Source organism: Eurosta solidaginis, chromosome 1 (genome assembly GCF_040869045.1).
Source record: "Eurosta solidaginis isolate ZX-2024a chromosome 1, ASM4086904v1, whole genome shotgun sequence".
In the NCBI taxonomy this organism is placed as follows: Eukaryota; Metazoa; Arthropoda; class Insecta; order Diptera; family Tephritidae; genus Eurosta; species Eurosta solidaginis.
The window spans coordinates 178,067,786-178,092,924 of record NC_090319.1 but is presented as its reverse complement, the minus strand read 5'-3'; the positions used below and the strand labels follow the sequence as shown (position 1 = coordinate 178,092,924).

The 25,139-nt window shown below is 40.5% G+C and overlaps 1 protein-coding gene across 1 annotated transcript in view; it reads left to right on the top strand.

Annotated features, from left to right (window-relative positions):
• lobo (lost boys) overlaps positions 1–25,139 on the top strand; it is a 1,557,146-nt gene that overhangs the window by 184,698 nt on the left and 1,347,309 nt on the right. The gene's annotated exons all lie outside the window — the stretch shown is intronic.

Below are 25,139 nucleotides of genomic sequence, written 5' to 3'. Positions count from 1 at the left end.
ATAAGCTCATTATTGGAGAAATTGATTCTGCGGACCTTCTCAGCCGCTTGTTTTTTGCGGTTCCCCCTAGAGTATCCAGACACTACGTTCCTTTTTATTTACCCCTTTGTCGACGGCACTATCTCTCGGTATAAGATCTTATTTCTGCTCGGCCACCGTGGTGTGATGGTAGCGTGCTCCGCCTATCACACCGTATGCCCTGGGTTCAACTCCCGGGCAAAGCAACATCAAAATTTTAGAAATAAGGTTTTTCAATTAGAAGAAAATTTTTCTAAGCCCCTCGGAAGTGTCTGGCAAGCGCTCCGAGTGTATTTCTGCCATGAAAAGCTCTCAGTGAAAACTCATCTGCCTTGCAGATGCCGTTCGGAGTCGGCATAAAACATGTAGGTCCCGTCCGGCCAATTTGTAGGGAAAAATCAAGAGGAGCACGACGCAAATTGGAAGAGAAGCTCGGCCTTAGATCTCTTCGGAGGTTATCGTGCCTTACATTTATTTTTTTTTATTTCTTATTATTATTATATTCTGAAATTTAAGTGCAATATTCAATAATATATCTTTGTTTGTAATATAATATTGTTGAAATCTCGATATATCTAAAATTTTAACTTTTGAGTTTTATATTTATATAGTTTTTATATTATGCAGTCGACCATAGTTTGTCGTCGACTTTAAATAATAAATAAATAAATAAGTAGGGTTGTGAGATGGCGGTTTGGGAGTGAAATTCGAGTGAGGGGGTCTTGCATTCCCCTGTTGATAGGTATGCAATCTTTCTACATTTTCTTATCGGCTTGTGAGAAATTTGTTCATATCTGCCCACAGAGATAGTTCTTTCCGTGAGCTAAGAGAGAGAGGGATTCACTAGGGAGTTTCAATGAACAGAGATACACAAGGATGGGGTCCCAATCGCTGGTTGGGATTCCTTGTGTTGAGACAAGCAATTATTGATTATAGTTTTTATATTTGTTCGTCATTTTCCGAATAGATGGGAGGAAGATTCGATAAAGTTTTCAGCTCAGTATCTACTAGAATTCTGCCTGGCTTCTTGTTTTCTGTAGCAGATGATATAGTTTTCGCGCTTCTGAGAGTTGGATTTGATTTTTGTAGACTGCGGTGAACAAGTCTCTGAACGCAGGCCATTGCTCATATCCACCGTGAAAAATGTCAGTATCTCATGGAGGGACTTTTGGAAACATTCCTCGGGCGTTTGGGTTTTGGTCTGTATATTCGGGGAGAGAAGGGTTTGTTTGAGCCTGTGATTACGCCTGTAGAATTTGTAATGCTTCCAAAATTTTAGTTTTGCATAGATCGTAACTCTCTGAGCATTTGCTATATTTTTGCTCGACTGACCTACTTGTCTGGGGCCACTTAACGCCGGGCAGTTGCAGATGAGGTGCATCACCGTTTCCTTTACCTCGTCTGCTTTACAACTTCTGCAGCATCGTCGGAAGGGCGCTCCTAGCCTTTCCGCATGCCTTCCGATGGGGCAGTGCCCAGTCAGAACTCCTAAAAGTGAGGAGATTTTGTCCCTGCTTAGGGTGTAGACGTGACGGGATCTCTTAGTATCCCATTTAGGCCAAGATTGCTTTTATATTGTACATCCCGGGGTTAGTAGCCATCTTTCGTTGGCTTGAATGTAGGTATACTCTTTTAGCATTAGCTTGCAAGTGGTAAAAGTTATACCTAGGCGTTCTTTGTCAGGAAGAATCTGTCGGGTCATACCCTGCCTAGCAAATTCGTCTGCAGCGCAGTATCCCTCTATGTCCATGTGTTCCGGGACCCATGTGATGTGTGCACGGTTCTGTTGGGCCATCTCTTGAAGAGAACGGCAACAGTTTAATCTCAATTCGGAGTTAAATGAATAGGAACCAAAGGATTTCATTGCCTCTTGGCTATCGCTGAAAATAAAGATTTCCTTGCCGGTGTTCCTTGTGCCTATTTGAGTCGCGGTAGCTGCTACTTCTGCTTGGAAGACGCTACAATGATCAGGTAGTCTGAAAGAAATTTGGAGATCTGGGTCCTTTGAAAAGACGCCCGCTCCAACCCTACCGTACAGCTTAGAACCGTCGGTAAATATGGAAATTCTGCCTGTGGTGTCCAGGAACCTGCTCGGCTCCACCCATTTCTTCCCTGCTAGGAATTTTTACTATGAAGTTGCTGTCCGCAAATGTTGTGTTCGCACACCGGGCTGTACTTCGAGGAGGGAAGTCGTCGTTACACAGTATGCTGCCGTGACTTGTAGCCTTAGTGCCTCAGCTGGACGATTTTCTTAACCTCAGTTCTGACGTTGCAGCTGCGCGGTATCCTGCTAGATCCAGAAGTAGGATGTCAAGAATGATTTCAAGAGCAGCGTTTGGCGTTGTTCTCAGAGCACCACTTATGCAGATCATCTTAGATTAGCGGTGGTATTTTGTACCGTTTGGTGTATAGGAGAAGTTCCACCTTGTCTGAATTGACGCTGAGTCCGCATCTGGAGGCCCACGAGGAAACCTCCCGCAGTGCTACTTGCATCAAGTCACACAAGGTTTGGGGGAATTTGCCCCTATAAGCAATAGCTATGTCGTCCGCATATGCCACAACCTTGCCGCCACCGCAACGTGTGTCTCGTAATAGCGAGTTCACCGTTAGGTTCCATAGGAGGGGGAAAGAACCCCACCCTGAGGTGTGCCTCTTGTGACATAGCGTATTATAACAGATTTCCCCATGGATGAAAGTATTTTCCTTCCCCTGAGTAGTTGATCGATTAGTCCCACGAGGGACGTTGTTATATAGTTAAAGGCTCCTTGAATATCTAGGAAGGCCACTAGACAGAAATCCTTTTCGATAAAAGATATTTCTATAGTAGAGACTAGGCTGTGCAGCGCAGTCTCAGTGGATTTGCCCTTGATGTAGGCATGTTGATAGCCAGATATGAGCTTGCTATCAATAGTGGTCATGATGAAATCACTTATGATCCTCTCTACGGCCTTTAGCACAAAGGACGAGAGACTAATCGGTCTGTAGTCCTTTGGCTCGTTATGAGAGGACTTACCAGCCTTAGGAATGAAGATGACAGTAGCGTTTCTCCACGCATGTGGAATATAATTTAAAGCCAAACAGGCAAGACACGTACTTCTGCTGGGTAGTGTTCCAGAAGTGTGCAGAAGTTTTTCCACGAAGTTTTCTTCGCCTGTCTTAGGGCTTTTTTGTATGCCCTTAAACTGTCTTTGTATATTAGCCATTGTGGCTCATTGTCTAGGCTTTTTGCCCTGTTATACTGTGTCCTACAGAATTTGCGAAGTAAGTCCAAGTCATGGGACTTCCAGTGGGGTTTGCGCTTTCCGCGTGGTTTTGGCTCTGGGCAAGCCTGTTCGAACTCATTAGAGAGTGCCGTTGTAAAAGTCGGTCGCTACCAGATCCCTCAGCTCCTCCGTTGAAGAGGAGTTTTTTGAGGGCAATACCTGTATGTCCCTAGATAGCAGATAATTGTGGGTTTCCCAGTTCATATAGCGCGCATTGCGTTTTACGATGGGTTGTTCCAGCAAAAAGTCTATCACAACTTCGATGTAGAGGTGGTCTGACAAGGAGTGTTCTTCTAGAACACGCCATTTGTTTACATATCCATACATACTTTCTCTACAAATGGTGAGGTCTATGACCTCTCTGCGATTTTTAGTAATAAAAGTTGGTTCGTTACCAATGTTGCAAACTACCAGGTTAGTTGTTAAAAGGTAGTCAAAAAGTAACTCACCACGAGTGTTGATATCGGAACTCCCCCATTGGACGTGATGCGCATATGCGTCTGCTCCGCCATTGCTATATTTAGGTAAAATAAAGATGTTTAGCTCAGACTTTACCAGGATTCATGTTCTCACATTACCTTCTGCTGAAGCTCGGTTGAGCTTGAACCCACTGGCCCCCAAACCACAGATCCTGGAGTTATTTACCCAGGGTTCTTGGATGAGGACCACGTCGAAGTCGCCTTTCTAAAGAGCAGCCTAGGCTGCTAATTTTGTAATTAAAATTTAAGTAACTTCCCGATAAGCTACACGCTCCAATCTTGGAATATAGTTCAGAACCCGATGACAATGCAATTATGGGAAAAAAAACTCCGATAGGTGGGGTATGGATCGAAATATTTAAAAAAATCGTATTTGTGGTCCGATTTGGCTCATATTTGAACACATAATACACACATGAGAAGAAAGCGATCTATGAAAAAAATCGCCGCTAGGTATCACAAGGATGGAGATATTCAAAGGATCGCCTTTGTGGTCCGATTTGGCTCATATATGGAATACATAATACATACCTGAATAGAACTCGACCTATGAAAAAAATCGCCGACTAGTGGCGCAAGGATCGAAATATTTAAAAAATCGTATCTATGGTCCGAAAAAACAAATAAACATTCCAATAATTTTAAAACAGTCTAACGTACGTTTTCTCTAGCCATCCGCTGTATTAAATAAAATAATTAAAAGAAATGTTTTAAGTTAAACGGTTTTATTGAAAACAATACTTACATTAAGTAATAATAATACTAAAAGCTAGAAGTTAATCTAGGGCGTTGATCAGACAATTAAATAAAAGCGTTGGACGCGTCATACTTCTTTTGATAGTCATAAGTAAGACCAACTGAACCTTAATCAGGTTCTGCTACGCCTCACATTTTTAGAAATGTCACGCGCCCAACGCTTTTATTTAATTGTCTGATCAACGCCATAGATTGATGAGGAGTGCGATGACTAATACCTAGGACTTACCCAATTATTTTCTAGCTTTTAGTATTATTATTGCTTAATGTAAGCAGGCCCGTAGAGAGGGGGGCCGAGGGGGTCATTTACCCCGGGCCCGGGCTTTGGAGGGGCACGGAATCTCAAAATGTTATCCAGGCTTTTTGCTTACAGAAAATAAACAACCCAAACCTTTAATCAACTTTCGTAGATATCATTCAACTTAAATCTCAACAAATTTTATAAATCTCGTGTCTGCACCCCGCATAGGGTGTTGTTGGTTTTTGGCGTCGGCTTTTTAGCATAAAGTTGACTTCGTTTTCTGTTGCAGCAGAAAAATTTGGTATGATGCAAATTCTTATACAGCGATATACATGTGTGTATGTAAGTTAACGCGCTCAGCCACTGCTTAGTCATACCATTCCCACGTTCTATCAACACACGCGCTGCAACGTCAGAACCATTTAAATAAAAAATAACTTGTTAACTTTAAATTTCATTTTTGTCCAAATTTCAACTTTCTAGTTTGTGTGAAGCGAGTTGGCTCCTCAATTTCAGTGAAAGGATCTGAGATCCTTTAAGTGGCGCCCGAGCAGCAACCCTTGTGAAAGTGAAGATCCTTTAAGGATCAAATGAGAAAAAAGGTGTTAAGTGAAAAAAGCATGCCTTGAAAAAAGGAAATAAAACAAAAACAAGCAACCAAAAATATATAGAAGGCAATTTCTCTAAAAGAAAACACAGTGTACACGTTATAACACCGCTCACGAACTTAGCGGTGATGTAAGTATAAAACATAAAGATTAATTGAATATACCTTTTTTTCTTCAAATATAGAGAGGATGGAAGACCTCAAAGTGAACTTCACAAACTTGACAGGTGCCGTGAATGCCCTGTTTGGAAAAATTAAAACCTTTGAGAGACGTGTAACGGAGTTGGACCGAGCCAATAATACACTAAATGGTCCTCGGCATAGCGCGGAATTGGAGGGCGGCATTCGCGAAATATGTCGTCTGCCTGATTGCGTGAAAGAACTTCTGATGGATGCCCTATACACTTCGTGTCCTGGGTACACTCCGTAGAAACCATCCTTGCTGAATTTTCAGTCATCAAGGAAAACCCATCATACAGTGCTATGTTATAGCAAATTCGACAAAAAGTCGCGGTACGGTGGATAACGCTTTGATTTCTTACAATATTTTTGACAACCATTGGTCCAAAATAAAGGAGTGCCTACTTTACATTACGCAGATAAGCGAGATGTCCGCACTCTCGAACACCAATTGCAACAGAGAGGTGGCACTGTTGACGAGTTCTACGCTCCAGTGAACCACCTATTCAATTTGATTCTGAACAAATTGAAACCGAGCCTTACACGGACGAAACCACGAAGGTCCTTATGAACACTTACAGAAATAGGGCGTTGGATGTATTCATCCGCGGTCTAAATAGGGAGCTCTCAAGGATGATCCTCGTTCAACGCCCCAAGACTCTTCCAGAGGCTTATTCAGCTTGTCTGGAGTTGCAGAATGTCAACTTCAGAAATGTATCGCTCCAGCCATCTCCAGGTAATAATCGTATAGTGGTCCCTATTAACAATTTGAACGATACTAAACCCTCCTTCGAGGGCAGACCACCGGCGATTCCACCCAAGCTCACCTGGCGTCAACAGCATCGTAGGCCTCCATTCGATAGAAGGAATTGTTTTTCAGGTAACTATCGTGCTCCAACTTCTACTCAGCCTACGAATCCCCCCGTCGAAAAAATGAATGTAGAACGCTCTACGTAATCGCGAGCTATAAATTATATTAACCGCCATAAGCTCATTATTGGAGAAATTTATTCTGCGGACCTTCTCAGCCGCTTGTTTTTTTCGGTTCCCCCTAGAGTATCCAGATACTACGTTCCTTTTTATCTACCCCTTTTTCGACGAAACTTTACTAAAAACAATCCTCTTCTTATCTGGTGCGCGCACTACAATGGCTTGTATAGCTGTATCAGTCTTGAATGTACTTTTGCCAATATACGTAATGCAATACTTGCCTTTCTAATTTAAGAGATAAAAGCTAATTAAACTTTCCGGCATTTATTTCTTCCATAAAAAACAGGCACTATCTCGTATAAGGATGGAGGAACATTTATCAACATGTACCATTAAGAAGGAACAAGACAGTACTGTGTTGATTGGAATCTGGTGCATTCCAACAACGTTAAAAACATGAATTTTATGAGTCACTGACAATAATCGTATGCATTCCGGCAGTATAATCTTATGGGTCAGGCATCGAGCTGATTGGAATCCGGTGCATTCCAACAACACAGGTCATGTTACTTTTTTATGCCTTGTGATGGCGGATCCTCATTACACTACTCTTAGCACTGCCGGATTCCAATGACATGCTGATTGGAATCTTGTTGCATTCCAACAGCAAGATTGGAATACACTGCATTCCGAAATCATGCTGAGCGGAAACTGATGCATTCCGCCAGTATAAGATCTTGTTTCTGCTCATATTTCTTATTATTATTATATTCTGAAATTAAAGTGTAATGTTCAGTAATATATCTTTGTTTGTAATATAACATTGTTGAAATCTCGATATATCTTAAATTTTAACTTTTGAGTTGTATATTTATATATTTTTTATATTATGCAGTCGACCATAGTTTGTCGTCGACTTTAAATAATAAATAAATAAATAAGTAAATAATCAATTCAAACGCGAAGCAAGATCGGAAAACCTTCCGAGGAAACAACAAAGGCTTTTCCACTCGACAACCGGAACCGATGAAGATATTACCAAGGTAGAACAAGAAACCAAGAACGATGATGAAGGTGATTTGCTATCGGAGGGTCTTCTAGCGTACCATACTTAGAGTACACACTCTCAGATGGCCGCACCCTCGACTTCCTGATTGACACAAGGGTCAACAGAAATTTCATTAGCGAAAAAATTGCAGCTGGATGTGATCCCGTAGAGAAAGTGTTTAATGTCCACTCAGCTGGTGGAGAGGTGCAAATTAATAAAAAGATAGGTTTACAATTTTCCAAGACTTCCCTTCTAAGATAGCATTATTTGTCCTTCCGGGACTGAAATCCTTCGCCGGTATTATCGGCGATGGTACGTTGAGAATGTTAGGGGCAGTAGTTGATAGGAAGAATAATTTCTTAAGTATCAATAATCTCAATTTTCCACTAAAGGCCAAAATCTCGAACCAGGTTAATTACTCAATGGGAAAGAACGTATCCGCTGATATAAGACAGCACGTTGACGAAGTACTGGAAAAATACTCCCAACTTTTCCTCCCTCTTAATGGCAGTGAGCTCGTGGATACAAAAGAAGTAGACAGGCAAATAAACGAGTTGCTTAATGAGGGATTTGTTAGATCTTCCAAAAGCCCTTACAACTCCCCTATATGAGTGGTGCCCAAAAAACCAAAGCCAAATGGGGACGAACAATATAGAATGGTGATTGACTATAAGAGATTAAATGCTGTCCTTATCGCTATATACGTAACCTATCCCCGATAGAAACTCCACCTTGTCCAGTTTAGGACGGGCCAATTTCTTCACAACTATTGACTTAACGTCTGCCTTTCACCAGGTACCGATGAAGGCGTCCGATATATCTAAGACAGAGTTCTCAACGATGAATGGGAAAAACGAATTCCTACGCTTACCCTTTGGTTTAAAATATGCTCCCGCCATTTTCCAAAGGATGATCGACGACGTCCTCAAACAATATATAGGGCAAATATGACATGTCTACATTGATAACATAATTGTTTTTGGAAAGGACCCGGAAGAACACTTCCTAAACATTGAAAAAGTATTTTTAAGGCTCCGCGAAGCAAACCTTAAAGTAAATCTGGAGAAAAAGCAGTAGAATTCCTTGGGTACGTCATCACTCCCGATAGCTTTCGCGATGATCCAAGCAAAGTCGAAGCGATTAAGCTTATATCACCACCAGAAGATCTCAAGGATTTGAAAAGCTTTTTAGGCATGACTTTTTATTACAGGAAGTCCATAAAAGACTCCGCAAAAGTGGCCAAACCACTAACCAATCTCACTCGAGGCGAGAATGCTCAGGTGAAAGCAAATTTGTCCAAAAAAGTAATAATTGAACTTGACGACAGGGCCCGTCAGGCTTTTCATGACTTAAAACAGCTTCTTGTATCTGCTGATGTCCTTGCCTTTCCAGATTTCGGAAAACCATTTAACCTCACTACGGATTCCTAGTACTTCGCAATTGGGGCAGTCCTCTCCCAGGGAGCATCAGGCGGGGACAAACCTATAGCTTACATTTCACGCTCCTTAAATAAATGCGAAGAAAGCTATGCCACTAACGAAAAAGAGCTCCTCGCTATAGTTTGGGCTCTCGATAATCTGCGGTCGTACCTTACGGTGCCAAGAAAATTAAGTTATATACCGATCACCAACCACTAAGGTTTTCTCTGAGTTGCAGAAACTAAAATGCTAAACTGAAACGCTGGAAGGCCAGGATGTAGGAGTACAATTGTGGAATAATCTATAAACCGGGAAAAATGAATTTAGTTGCCGATGCTCTCTCTCGTCTCAAAACCGAAGTTAATGTGCTAACCGATCCTATCATTGTTCAACCTCCATCTGTTCCAGGACAGGATCCCACAAGTGCTGGACCGGAAAGAGAACCCGAAATTGACACTGCCACTCAATTTTCAATAATTTGAGAAACGTCTGGATTAGGGATTTGGGAAGATGGGAGAAAACTCGTTAGTTTTTTCAAAACGATCGCATTGGTGTTGATGCGTGTGTTGTAGCGCTGGGATACCTGCGTAAGTTGACAAACTCGGTTTAAATTTTCGACAATTTTGCACCCATTCCTGTGACTGAAAAATTTTCTTTCGATGTAGGGAGTTGTAAACGAGTCTGAACCTTTTGGGATATAAAAGTTTTTTGAGAACCTTGGTCAATTAAGGCTCTTAAGGCGTGAAGCGAACTCAGGTGTTCAATTTGAACTTGGGCGGTGGGAAGAAGCGTTTTCTCATTATTGGTGGAGAAATTCGTTTGGATCTTTGACTCACTACCTAGACTAGTCTTGGACGAGGAAGAGAATTCCTGCCAATTGCCTTTGCTTAGGTCAAATATCGGATGCCTGGAATGCCGATTTGACTCCGTGTGAAGTAAGGCTGTATTTTGGGATGATGTAGTAGAGGAAGTTCTACCGTTTGCTTTGCGTTAGGCTTATTAGTGACTTGGAGTGCGGCATTGTATGATGATTTTTTCTTACAATGTGCACATCGGAATGCACTGGAACATTGAGAAAGTGCATGATTGTAGGCGAAACAGTTACTATAATACTGGTTTCGCCCTACGAACTGCGTGCGTTCGGCGACCGTCAGCTTACGAAATTCAGGACACGATTGCAGTGGATGATTATTAACGCATAGCTTGTATTTAGAAGTTAAATTTCCATGCGAATTATATGTTTGGATTTTGTGAGGCGATTTAGATGTAGAAGTTTTCGGTTTACCCGGTCTGTAAGTATGGATTTTCTCCACTACTTCATATCTGGATGCTACTTCATATCAGATTCTGAGATTGGGTTAGGTTGGGGTGATTGCCGTAGACTAGCGTAAACATATCCCTGAATGCCGGCTGGTCGTATCAGCCGTGGAATATTTGGTTATCGCATGGTGGTACTTTGACATATAAATGTGAGGAGTTTGGCGTATTCGCGAGGGGCTGAGACGTTTGAGGGGAGGGTCTCAGTAACTGCATGGCATCCATTATCTGGGACATGCAAGTCTCATAAATTTCAGAATACTTTTGTTATTTATGCTCTATTGAATCGATGGACTCCTGATGGGATGGAGAAAGAGATACGTTTCTGTAGGACTCTAGAAGTGATTCCCACAATCTTTCGAGCTGTTTTGTTTTTACTTTCAGAAGGGATTCCGTTTGATCAAATATAAGGGTGGCTGACCATTTTGAATAAAATGCCTCGAGTCTATTACTTTCGAAAATAAAGGTATCGAGGCTTGTGTCAAATTGACCTTCATCAATACTGTCACTTGCTTTTTTACTCATTGTATGGGTATGTATGTAAGTATGTATAAGTGTAGCGGACAATTTTCCGAGCTTCTCGAGATTTATATTTGAAAGTGGGATTTTTATCGAATTTAAAATTTTATAAACGTGTCTTTGAATATATGTTCAACCGTACGTTCGCTCTTTAAACTTGCACGCCCCTCAGCAGCGAACCCTGAGGGACGTGGAGATAAGCGAATAAATATTCAGAATGTTTTTTGCCTGTATTTAAATTACTCGGATTTTATCGAAAGTTATATAACGGGATCTAACAAACTATCCACATTTTTACTAGATAGATAGGCTGAAATTTCTTTGATTAAAATTTCAAGTTTGAATTAGCAAATTCTCATTAACTCTGACGATGTAGTTAATATCACTGGTGTAACATCAAACTCAGTTCCTACTTTACGTAAAATAAACATAGACCTACATTTTTCTAATAATCCTGTTGAACACAGCTTACATGTGGTAAACGATGACTTCAATAATCCATCAGACGGTATACTGGGCAAAGACTTTCTTCACTATAACAAATGTGTAATAAGTTATTCAAATAATAGCATCTCATTCTGGGCAAATAAAGAAAAACTCATTATGCCAATCTTACACGGAACGGAGAGATATGAGTAATATACCACCAAGATGCAAAGTTTTTCGAATTTTCGACTTAGGTCACTCACCAACTCCACTTTTCCTTGAATCTCAAGAAATACAAAAAGGCGTATTTACAGCAAGATGCATTACAAACGCCAATAACCCAATCATAAAATTAATCAATACCCCAAGTGACGCACAATTCGTACATAAAAATTCCATCAAAACAGAAAACCTATCAAATTATCACGTCTATGTAATCGACAAAACTAAGTCAGATGATAAACGAGTTAAAGAAATAACTTCAATTTTAAAAAACCAAATTCCTAAAGATGCACCATCTGAACTTTTAGATCTTTGCATACAATATGCTGACATATTCGCGCTTGATAACGACAAAATGACGTTAAACAATTATTATGAGCAGAAATTACGGGTAACTGCCAACGAACCAGTGTATGTAAAGAATTATCGTCTACCCTATTCTCAGCGTGAAGAAATTAACATACAAGTTACAAAATTACTAGAAAATGATTTAGTCGAACAAAGCTATTCTAATTACAACAGCCCTCTTATCCTAGTACCTGAAAAGAAAATAAATGGGAAAAAATCGTACAGGATGTGCGTAGATTTTCGTGCAATTAACAAGAAGCTTTGGAAGTGGCTTTGGGAATGTTCGAGAGAAAAGTTCTTTGAAAGATTTATGGACCTCTACGCGTTGGCGATGGCGAGTACCGAAGAAGATATAATGATGAGCTGTATGAGCTCAATATAGAGTATCAACATAGTCCAGCGAATTAAAACGCAGCGGCTGCGCTAGCTAGCCCATGTTATGCGAATTAAAGATGATGCTCAGGCCAAGAAAGTTTTTCTATCGGAACCCGCCTATGGAAGCAGAGGTAGAGGGCAGCCCCCACTCCGTTGGAAGGACCAGGTGGAAAACGATGTAAACTCCCTTGGTGTGACCAATTGGCGCCGGTTGGCGGAGCGAAGGAGCGACTGGCGCGCCTTGTTGGACGGCCATAACCGTTTAGACGGTTCAGCGCCAATTAAGTAAGTAAGTAAGTAACAAGAAACTAGTAGCAGGACGAATCGATGATATTTTAGACAATCTTGGCAGAACCAAATTTTTCTCAACCTTAGACCTTTTTTCTGGATTCGCGCGATATAACCTCATTTTCTACTGATCGCGGAGCGTATCGATGGGAGGTATTGCCATTCGATTTGAACATTGCACCAAATTCGTTTTCAAGAATGATGACCATCGCAACCAACGTAGCTTTTCTTTATGTAGATGACATTATAGTCATCGGCTGTGTTGAATCTCATCACATTAAAAACTTGTCTAAAGTATTCAATACATGTAGATCATTCAACCTTAAACTCAATCCAAATGTAATTTTCTAAGACCGGAAGTAACATTCCTAGGATACAAATGCTCAGATAAGGGTCTGTCACCAGACGATTCAAAAATAGATGCAATTCGTAACTATACTAAGCCAACAGACAAAGACGCTGTAAGACTGTTTGTAGCTTTTGCTAACTATTACGGACGCTTTATTCCAAACTTTGCATCTCTGATAGCACCTCTGAATAGACTGAATAGAAAAAGAGTAGAATTTAACTGGGACACGACATGTGATAAAGCTTTCGATGCACTAATGGCATCTCTAATGTCACAAAAATATTACAATACCCAGATTTTTCCAAACAGTTTACCATTACAGTATAGACGCTTCTAAAACTAAGTGTGGAGTAATACTCAGGCAAGAACACCAGCGCAACAATTTACCCATATGTTATGCATCAAAATCCTTTAATGCAGCAGAACAAAAAAAAGCAGTCATTGAGTTGGAATTATTAGCCATTTATTTTGCTATCAAACAATTCAGACCGTACGTATATGGAAATAACTTTATTGCAAAATCAGACCACTGGCCTTTAGTCTACCTATTTACTATGAAAAACCCATCTTCAAAACTTTCTAGAATTAGACTTGAGTTGGGAAATACAATTTTCCAATGGAGGACATAAAGGGAAAGTCAAATGTAGGAGCTGATGTACTTTCTCATATCACCATTGGCGAAATAAAAGAATCGACCAAAAATATATTTGCAGTTCAGACTAGGGCTATGAGTAAAAAAAAAGATAAAGGTGATTCTATCGAAAATATAGACTTATGCGAAAATATAAAAACATTAAACCTCTATGATAAATTCACCCATAACTTTTCAAAAAAAATTCCTCGTTTTAGATCCGAAATGTTTCATGATAAAAACAGTAAAGAATTTTTAAGAATATGCATATAAAGCACAAAAGAACAATTTTACTTGATTCTGAATTTTATAATGAAATAAAAAAATTCGATTCCTTACTTTCGAGGCTAGAAAAAGAACCGGAAAACTTATTATTAAGCAAATAGAATGGCCAAAAGACGATTTAATTTTCAAATACATTACAATTACAAATTTCAAAGACAGAGGAAATAAGCTTTTACAATTTTTAAAAATTAGTTTAATGGATCCAATAGAAATAATCACTGATCAGGAACAAAAATCAAAATTATTAGCAATTTATCACAATGATCCCATTACTGGAGGTCACCGTCACCGTGGAACGAAAAAACTTTATGCCAAATTACGAAACAAATTTTACTGGAAAAACATAACAAAAGGCATAACTAGTTACGTTAGAAAATGCGAAAAGTGTCTTTTGAACAAAGTCAAAATAGGAAATAAAGAAGAACTCGTTCTAACTCCTACTCCTAATAAACCTTTTGACATTGTCGTAATTGATACAATCGGCCCATAGCCACAATCGAGATATGGTAATAAGTTCGCACTTACCATAATTTGCGATCTGACGAAATACTTACTAACAATATCAATACCGGATGAAAGAGCAAAAGCCATACTTACTTACTTACTTAATTGGCGCTTAACCGTCTAAACGGTTATGGCCGTCCAACAAGGCGCGCCAGTCGCTCCTTCGCTCCGCCAACGGGCGCCAATTGATCACACCAGGGAGTTTAAATCGTTTTCCACCTGGTCCTTCCAACGGAATGGGGGCCGCCCTCTACCTCTGCTTCCATATACGGGTTCCGATAGAAACACTTTCTTGGCCGGAACATCATCTTTCATTCGCATAACATGGCCTAGCCAGCGCAGCCGCTGCGTTTTAATTCGCTGGACTATGTTGATGTCTGCGTATAGCTCGTACAGCTCATCATTAAATCTTCTTCGGTACTCGCCATCGCCAACGCGTAGAGGTCCATAAATCTGTCGAAGAACTTTTCTCTCGAACACTACCAAAGCCGCTTCATCTGCTGTTGTCATGGTCCATGCTTCTGCCCCATATAGCAGGACGGGTGCGATAAGTGACTTGTAGAGTATGATTTTCGTTCGCCGAGAGAGGACTTTAGTTTTCAATTGCCTACCTAGTCCAAAGTAGCATTTATTGGCAAGATTGATTCTTCGCTGGATTTCAGTGCTGATGCTGTTGCTAGTGTTGATGCTGGTTCCCTAATAAACGAAGTCTTTTAGTTTTTCGAAATTATGGCTGCCTACAGTAGCGTGGTTGCCAAGGCGCGTATGCGCTGACTCTTTGCTGGATGACAGCAGGTACTTCGTTTTGTCCTCATTCACCATCAAACCCATCTTTACCGCTGCTTTTTCCAGTTTGGAGTAAACAGAACTAACAGCGCGGGTGTTTAGGCCGATGATATCAATGTCATTAGCATATGTCAGTAATTGCACGCTTTAATAGTATATTGTTCCAGTGCGGTTAAGTTCTGCAGCTAGTATAATTTTCTCGAGCATCAAATTAAAAAAATCGCATGATAGGGGTCACCCTGTTTGAAACCTCGTTTAGTTTCGAACGGCTCGGAGAGGTCCTTCCTAATTCTGACAGAGCTGATAGTGTTGCTCAACGTCATTTTGCACAGCCGTATAAGTTTTGCGGGGAAACCAAATTCAGACATAGCGGCATATAGGCAGCTCCTTTTCGTGCTGTCGAAGGCGGCTTTAAAGTCGACGAAGAGGTGAGGTGTGTCGATTCACTTTTCACGGGTTTCTTCCAAGATTTGGCGCATTGTGAAAATCTGGTCGATGGTAGATTTACCAGGTCTGAAGCCGCACTGATAAGGTCCAATCAGCCGGTTCACGGTGGGCTTCAATCTTTCGCACAATACACTTGAAAGGACCTTATATGCGATATTAAGAAAGCTGATTCCACGATAGTTGGTGCATTTTGCAGTATCCCCTTCTTGTGGACTGGGCAAAGAACAATCCGATTCCAACCGCCGGGCATGCACTCGTCCGCCCATATTTTGCTAAGAAGCTGCTGCATGCGCCTTACCAACTCCTCGCCGCCGTACTTGAATAGCTCCGCAGGCAATCCATCAGCGCCCACGGCCTTGTTTTTCAATCTGGTTATTGCTATTCTAACTTCGTCATAATCGGGCGGGGGGATATATATTCCATCATCATTGATTGCGGGATCGGGTTCTTCATCTCTGCGCGGTGAATTGCTGCCTCCATTTCGGAGAGCAGAGAAGTATTCCCTCCATAATCTAAGCACTCTCTGGACATTAGTTACAAGGTCGCCATTTTCATTCCTACAGGAGTTTGCCCCGGTCTTAAAACCTTCTGTCTGTCGCCGCATTTTTTGGTAGAATTTTCGGGTGTTATTCCTGGTGGCTAGCAGCTCTAGCTCCTCGCACTCACGCCTTTCTGCTTCTGCTTTTTTCTTCCTGAAAAGGCGTCTCGCTTCCCTTTTCAACTCACGATAGCGTTCACACACTTGTCGCGCTCGCTTTTAACGTACCCCTGTAGGCAGCGTCTTTTCTTTCGGTTGCAACGCGGCATTCTTCATCGTACCAGTTGTTTTTTCGTGGCCGCCGGTAACCAATTTTTTCCTCGGCGGCAGTACGAAGTGCTTTGGAGATATGCTCCCACTGCTCCTGTATTCCTTCAGGATGAGTTGTGCTCTCAGAGAGCAGGTGTGTGAGTCGATCATTGGCATTCTGTTGTGATTGAAGCTTTTCGATGTCTAGCTTTCCTTGTGTTTTTTGTTCCTTGGTTTTAGCCAAGTTGAGGCGGGTGCGTATTTTGGCTGCAACGAGATAATGGTCCGAGTCGATGTTAGGTCCTCGGATCGTGCGCACATCTAAAACACTGGAGGAATGCCGTCCGTCTATCACAACGTGATCGATCTGATTGCGAGTATTTCGATCAGGAGACAGCCATGTAGCTTGATGTATCTTTTTATGCATGAACCTCGTGCTGGATATGACCATGTTTCGAGGACCGGCAAAGTCAATCAGCCTCAGTCCGTTAGGAGAAGTTTCATTGTGTATGCTGAAATTTCCGACTGTAGGGCCAAAAACACCTTCTTTGCCCACCCTGGCGTTAAATTCGCCAAGCACGACTTTTATATCATGACTGGGGCAGCGCTCGTTATGCGTTCTAATTGTTCATAAAAAGTTTCTTTCACCTCATCGTCTTTCTCTTCTGTCGGCGCATGGGCGCAGATGAATGATATATTAAAAAATTTTTGCTTTTATTCGGATAACGGCGAGACGCTCGTCCACAGGCGTGAATGCCAGCACTTGGCGACAAAGTCTCTCTCCCACCACGTATCCGACGCCATAACTGCGCTTATTCGTATCGCTACTCCAATAGATGTCACAATTTTGGATCTTCTTTCTTCCTGGCTTCGTCCAACGCATTTCTTGGATAGCGGTGATGTCAGATTTTGCTTTGACGAGGACATCAACCAGCCGGGCATCTGCACCAATCCCATTCAGGGAGCGGACGTTCCAGGTGCATGCCCTCAATTCATTGTCCTTCAAACCTTTGCCATGGTCGTCATCAATAGAGAGTGTATTTATCCGAGGCTTGTTGTTATATTTCATTGGAGTATGGTTTTACGTGGCGGGTCCCAAGCCCAGCGCACAACCCGCTCAGCAGGGGGTGAAAATATTACTTGCACGTTTATATAGCGAGCCGCTTGCTCCAAGACAGACGCCCGCTTGCAGCCGCACCTAGAGGATGTTTAGCGGCTACCCAGAGGATACTTGACCGCAAGCGACCGGCAGTAGTGGGCTGCTTGAACCGCATGCAAAAGAATCGCTCTGGCCATTCCCAGGTGAATGGCGCTCAGAAGCTTTCCCCACTTTCGTGGACTTCAACACACGGCCCACCCTCCAAACCATAGCTTCAGCAATATTCGAAAGCTTTATTTCAATATACGGTGCAATGAAATCTATCAAATCAGATTTAGGTACTGAATTTAAAAATGAAATTTGCGCAAATCTAACCAGCTTACTAAATATCAATCATAACTTTTCTACCCCATAACATGATGAAACCGTAGGAACTATCGAACGAAACCACAGAGTTTTTAACGAGTACCTACGCGCGTACTTAAATAATTCATTTGATGATTGGGATACATATTGAAATATTTTTTGGCATAACACAACGCCAAATACGGTGTTCGATAATATATAATAAACTTACTCCTTTTGAACTAGTTTTGGCAAAAAGGCTATTGTGCCATTTGAATTGAAGAACGAAACAATCGAACCAATTTATAATATCGAAAATTATTCAAAAAAGTAAGGTATAGAATGCAAAAATGCCACGCTTTGGATAAAGAATTAGTAGAGAAACACAAACTAAGAAATAAAGATGCATACGATAGAAATGCACAACCAATAATAGTAAACATAAACGATATTGTTTTAGTTCAAAAAGAACCACGTGAAAAACATAAAAAACATATATCAAGGTCCGTACCTAGTAACAAATATAGACGATGTAAATGTAACCATTTTTGATAATGAAAACAAAAAATACAAAAGGGTACATAAAAACCGCAGAAGAGGAGTACCTAGATAAATGAAATCGGAAGCAGCCAATTTCTATTTGAGACAGCAAAAAAAAAAATTTTTATTATTTTATTACGCTAAATACTAGCAAATTTAAATAAGAATATACAATCCTGTAGAAACAATACTTAATTTAAGTAAAATAAACAAACATAAAATGTATAAATTAATATACAAAACCGATGTAAATGAAATTTTGAATTATACAAAAAAAAATGTTATAAGTTAAAAATATTCATATTTGTAAATATGTAGGCTTACGACAAATGAAAAATGTAATATAATAATTGTAAGTAAAGATAAATGTAACAAGTTAACATGGGTATATCTGCCGCAAAGATTAAAAAAAAATTTGTTTTCCATTTCTTCCATTCGGGATAAATTTCAACCCACACCACCAAAAAGAGTTGAAACCGACAAACTTGATCAATTTTTCGACTTCAACCTTTTTTCGCAGATGTTGTAACAGCAGCCTTATAAACAAATAATAAATCTTACCCTTTTTCCAAATTGGTGCAACACTGTTGTCTATTGTGAATGGACAAGAGGTGTTGAAACAATTTGGAAACGGAGAGGTCTGCTCGGAAAAAAAGGGCGGCTATCATTATAATTTTGGAGGTGCGAACTAGTGGAAAGTAGAACTAAAATAGTATTTGTGCAAATACAAAAGACAGTACTAACTAAAAGAAACTAAAGGCTAAATAAAGTTTTAAAATATTTCTTGTACAAGGAACTGAAAGATAACATAAATAAAGAAACGAAAACTAAATTAAAAATACGTGTTTGGTGTGGAGTATGCATGCGCGTAGTTGGGTGTGTGCGCGCAGAACATTTTTTCATCAGTTCCGAAAAGGAACTTCACATGGTCTATCACATCGGAAGTCGTGGGTTTTGCTATCTTGGTAACATTCATTTGGTTAGTTTGGTAAAGGATTACAGAAAAATTAAGCAGACCTACCTTGAACATTTCAGCATTGAACAAGAGTTTCCGCGGACACAGGCGAGAGGATTCACCCCAAACATCTAATCTACGGGACGTAGATCTTTAAAGGGGAAGGAGTTAACATGCCCAGTCATACCATTCCCACGTTCGATCAACACACGCGCCGCAGAGTCAGCACATTTGTTTCCATTGATGGTTGCATGCGCTGAAGCGAAAGCATATTTGTATTTCGTCATGAAATGCAATACCAATAATTTCATAACACAATCCTTGTATGAAATCAGGGCCACGGTCATTCTCACCTGCAATCAAACACACTTGCGTAAAGGTTGCGCCGCTGCGGCCGGCGCTGAGGTTTCTTTGCAAACTGCCAAGAAAGTTTGGGCAGTTGCTTTCGGGGATCCGTACGATTAAGCCAAGTTGAGTTTAAGTTAACATTGGACCATTTAAATAAAAAATATCTTGTTAACTTTAAATTTCATTGTTGTACTAATTTCAGCTTCCTTGTTTTTGTGGAGCGAGTTGGCTTCTTAATTTTCTTCAGTGAAAGGATCTGAGATCCTTTAAGTTGTATGTAAACAGCGCTACGACGAAAACAAACGAAGCTTGCGAAGCTAAAATTTTGCTTTGTTGCTTCGTAAAGTTGAATTCGATTGCTGTTGCACTTAGGAAGAGTGCTGAGCTAATTTCGTTTTAGTATATTTCCCGATGTTTAAGAGTGTACAAGTGCGGTTCGACAAAGACAAAAGTGGCATAAAAAAGTGAATCAAAAGAACTTTTAAATAAAATAAAGTACACAAGTAAAAAAATACAAAAGTGGAATTATAAAGTGTATACCCTGAAGTTTGTGTGTAAGCAACTCGCACGTTATATTGTGAACGGATGTATGTAATTAAAAATTTCCATTTTTTGGGAAAGCTCAAACAAAGTTTTATTTTTTCATTCAGGTTCACTATAAAAACGAGATTCGATTTTTGTCCCTTAGAGTATTCTATACATTATTATTTTATAAAAGCTCGAAAAATGCAAGTTTGAATTACATTTCTTTACAATAAAATATGCGAAGTGCGATTCGACCAAGAAAAAAAGTTCCAGCGTAGTTAAAGAAATAATTCGTTGGGGTCACCAAAAAATGCTTACTTCGTTTCCACGTGATTGTCACGATAAACCGTTTCCTACTACTATCTTAACCAAGGTCGGAGAGTTAGTGGAGCGCGATTGGTTGGTGTGGAGTAGCAGCAAAAATGATATTTATTGCCTTCCTTGTCGTCTCAATGATATTCAAAAATGCAACCAAGGAAAAAGCTTCGTGATAAGATGCCAGCTCACGAAAATACGCAAGATAACGTAAAATATTGATCAGCGAAGTTGATCAGCGAAGCTCAAAAGTGGAAGGATATATTATATCGGATCTTACACCCAATTTTATTTCTAGGTGAAAGGGGTCTAGCATTTCGAGGTGAGAGCAACATTCTTGGCGAACGGAACAATGTAACTTTTTAGGCATTCTCGAACTTATAAGTCGTTACGATCCGGTACTGAGAGAGCATTTGGAGAAAGTCAAGATTTCTCAACAACAACAAAAACGGCTACAGGTGCATTATCTTTCTGCTGATTTCCAAAACGAATTTATTAAAATTTGTGCACAACAGGTAAGAACACCGATATTGAAAGAACGGAAAAAGCTAAATATTTCGCCATCATTGTTGATTCTACGCCCGATTCAAGCCACGTTGAGCAAACTACTCTCCTACTATCAAACTACTATCCTTAGGCATAACGTTCGAAGCTCTTTCAAGAATCTCACCAAAGCTTCCTGATGTTAGAAAAAGCAATCGCAAAAGACATTTTTATGAATGTGAAGAGAACGAGAAGATCAACGACAATCACGAGACTGATATCAAAAACAACACCTTTTTGGTGATAGTTGATTCGGTTATTGCAGGTATTACTGAACGATTTGCTGTCATGAAAAATTTGAAGGACACCTTTTCTTTTTTGTGGCATTTTGGATACATGGATGAGGCTTCAATACGGAAAATGCCGTTCAATTTGTCAGCAAATACCATTCAGACGTTTCCAAGAGTTTAGGAGATGAAATGATCCACTTGAAGCACATTTACTCAGCAAATTTTAACGAAAATCTGTCACCATTTGAATGCTATCTGTGCTCTAGATCTAGCTATAATTTTTCCTAACATTTGTGTTGCTCTACGTATTTTTTGCACCATACCTGTTACAGTAGCTAGTGCTGAACGTTCAGTGTTTTTGCAAGGATAAAGAACTTCCATCGATCGTGTTCAACTCAAAAACAACAGAGTACAAAACGAGTTATTAATAAAAACTGGCAAATTGCATTGTGGCCTGATGCGTTAAACCGTCAAGCCTTCAATGTGTGGATCGCTGATGATAAACCGTCATGGGTTTTGAAATAGTCGGCTATACGGTCTATGAACTTTGTTTTTTTTCTAATTTACTCGTTTTCTGTGTATAATTATTTAATATAATATAACTTGTAAAACATACATTTTACAAAAATAATAACGTTGGTCTTGAAGACAACAAATTAATATTATAATTAATTATTTAAAGACCAATAAAACCAAAACATAATATAATTTACTTTCAGTCTACGGAAAAAGCACCCTGGAATCCTAACAAAGCAAGAGCTTGAAGGAAAACCCATATGGGCTGCAACAAAAATCCTCGTCTAAAGAGATAATAGCACCTGATTGGCGCACTCAATTGACGGTGGTAAAGAATATAAACAACAAAGAGTAGAAAACGAGTTATAAATAGAAACTTGCAAAGTACATTGTGGCCTGATGCGTTAAAACTTTAAGCCTTCAATGTGTGGATCGCTGATAATAAATCGTCATGGGTTTTGAAATAGTCGGCTATACGGTCTACGAACTTTGTTTTTTCTAATTTACTCGTTTTCTATGTATAATTATTTAATATAATATAACTTGTAAAAAATATATTTTACGAAAATAATAAAGGTGGTCTTGAAGACAACAAATTAATATTATAATTAATTATTTACAGACCAATAAAACCAAAACATAACATTATTGTTCGGCCTGGGTGCGTCTGAAACCGACGCCCCGGAATCTAATAAAACAGCCGGTTTCGCCGGCGTCGTTCGTCGTCGGTAGTGCTAACTCTCGCGCCAGCCTGCGGTCGATCGTTGTGCGGGGGGAACATGCATCAACGAGTGCACGAATGAGGTGCAAACGCCCCCCGGCTTCCACCTTCACGACCGCAGTGGGCGCCAGAGCAGCCATTGGCCGAAGTGTTGGGCCGGCTGTAGTGTCAGCCGGACGGATCCCGTTCCTGAAGGAACTATGTTGAGGTAGCTGGCGCGGCCGAGTGGCCAGTCTACCGTCTCGGTTTTCATCTCTAAAATTTCGTAGAGCGCGTAGCTGGCGGGGCCGAGGGGCCAGTCTACGCTCGCGCTTTTCTCGGTGTATTTGTGGGCGGCGTTGCGAAGGTGGGCGGAAAGGCCGTGATTCCGCTCCACTTTTCTCTCGTTTTTCATGTGCGAGTAGGGGTCGGAACGGCCGTGGTTCCGATCCCCTAGTGTCGAGCCGGACTATATGGGAGCCCGCTTCACTCCTGGATCGTGCTGGTGGTTCCTCTGCAAAGACCGACTCGGACGCGTGAAGAGACAGCGCTTCATCCATCGTCTCGTCGTCCACCTGGTGCATCGTAGGCATCCTTTCGTACCCTTCTTCCTCCTCTTCAATAACCAACTGGTTCCAACTCTTGGGCGGCTCTGGCTCGCACGACAAGTCCTCCATCGAAATGTGCAGTGTGGTATGATGGTTGCCACCACATCTTCGGCACCTGCCCTCACTCGTGCAGTTCCTGGCACGATGTACCATCGAAAAACAATTTTGGCAGTAGTTGACCTTAATAATCTCGCGCAGTCGTTGTAGCGGAGACTTTGCGCGATATATAGGGCACGACCTGATCGGATGCTGCGCGCTGCATAGATGGAACGGCTTCGGGTAACGAGCGGCTTGGCGCTCGGTCCTCTTGCGTAACGAGTCATTCTATTCAGAGAATGTGGAAGAAAAAGAAGCGGACGCTCAGTTTATTTGTTATGATTGTGTCACGCGTTCGGTGGCGAGTAGGCCCTAATTTGATTATCGAGATTTTGGAAATTTAATTAGCGCGTGAGTAGGGGGAAAAACATCTGCCCCTACATAAAAAAAATATTCATATTTGGCGCACATCATGTGCATGGCCTCTTTCCACGCACGTTATGTTCCTGGGTCTTTAGTGCCTTATTTTGTGTCACCCGGTAGCGTTTTAGTTAGTCAGGCATACTAGTGCTGCAGAAAAATGAGCATATCCATTATTCGGTACTCACATTTTGGTTCTGAACCGGGTAGGCAGTGTGTTATATGGGTGCTTTTTCGTCGTTGTTATTTGTGTTGTTGATGCTAAAAACCAACAACTTTCCTGCCCGCCGCAAAAAAAAATGTTTGGACAGCATAATTTTATGATATATAAAGAAAAAAAAATAAAAGATCTTCGTTTTGGAAGAGGAGAAACATTTGTAGAATGTATCATTTTCCTTTTTTTTTTGTATTGGCCTTCGATCATTTATTCAACCTTTCCCCAAGTACGCTTGTAGTCCTGTTTAATTGATGGCCTTTATCAATTGGCACGGTTCCCGAAGGGTATTTGGCTCCGGTACCGATTTTTCGGAAACGGGTTCTTCGGTACCCGTTTGCATCCTTTTAGGCATCCCTAATGTAATGTACATTTAAACTCAGCATATATATGTACATATGTACGTTGGGATAAGTATATGGACAGTCAGTGGACGGACTCTATCGCATTGGTTCATTTACCAACCTTTTGACCCATTTTCCTTTCCTGCTACTCCTACCACCAGACCCAAAATTTCTAACACCATTTCAATATCTTCGCATTAAAACTAAATATTGTAATCATTTATTGAATTGTCGCGCCCACCCAAAATAACATTAAGGGGTGATGCTGACCAAACCAATCACATTTTGAAACATTTGTGAACAGACTTCAAAGACAAGAAATAAATTTGGTTATTAAATGAATGTAGTGAATGCGCACGCATATATAGTCCTGCTCTATTTTCATCAGTTTGTGTGCACAATTCTGAACGAAAATAAAGTTTAAAGTAAGAGAACCTGTCGGTGGTTCTATGGCAGTATTTTTGGCACATTGGAAAAATCTACCACTACCAACATTTTCATTATTTGAAGTCCGCGCACTGGTATAAGCATACCAGCGGCAAAGGTAAAAACGAAAAAATACTCGCGAACATTGATACATACCTATATATATAACGTAAATTCCACAGAATTGAAGCAAACGGTAGATTGCTTCATTCTTTTTATTTTTACGCGTGGTTGGAGAATGGTGACCAGCGGTAAGTATAGTAAATTCTTGAATAGTATAATATAAAATATTAACGATAAATATTTCTTTTATTTTATGTTATTAATTAACTTTCTTTTATTTCTAGGTGGTTGGTTGTATAAGTCCAGGAGACAGTTTTGTATCAGATTTCGTTCTGATTTTAGATATACCGGCATCGCAAAAGGGGTGCTCCAACTGCGGCGTCGGCCTGCCGTCAGTTTTCACCTTTTTAGCGATGCCCATTTATGCATTTGTATTAATGGATTTTCTTTTTTTTCTTTGCAGGTTTTGGTCCCAAAAAATCCATCACGGCCGCATTTTAATCACCATATCTTTGAAACGCTATCACTAGCAATAAAAATCGTGTGCACAACAGAGCCAGCAGCAAGTTAGCTCCTTTGACGAGGCATTATTTCCTGTTTTCCAGGGCATATTGCAACAAGACATATTGGAATTTATGCCTTATGTTTTTCAAATGCTTTCGCTATTGTTAGAAATACGCGAGGGCAG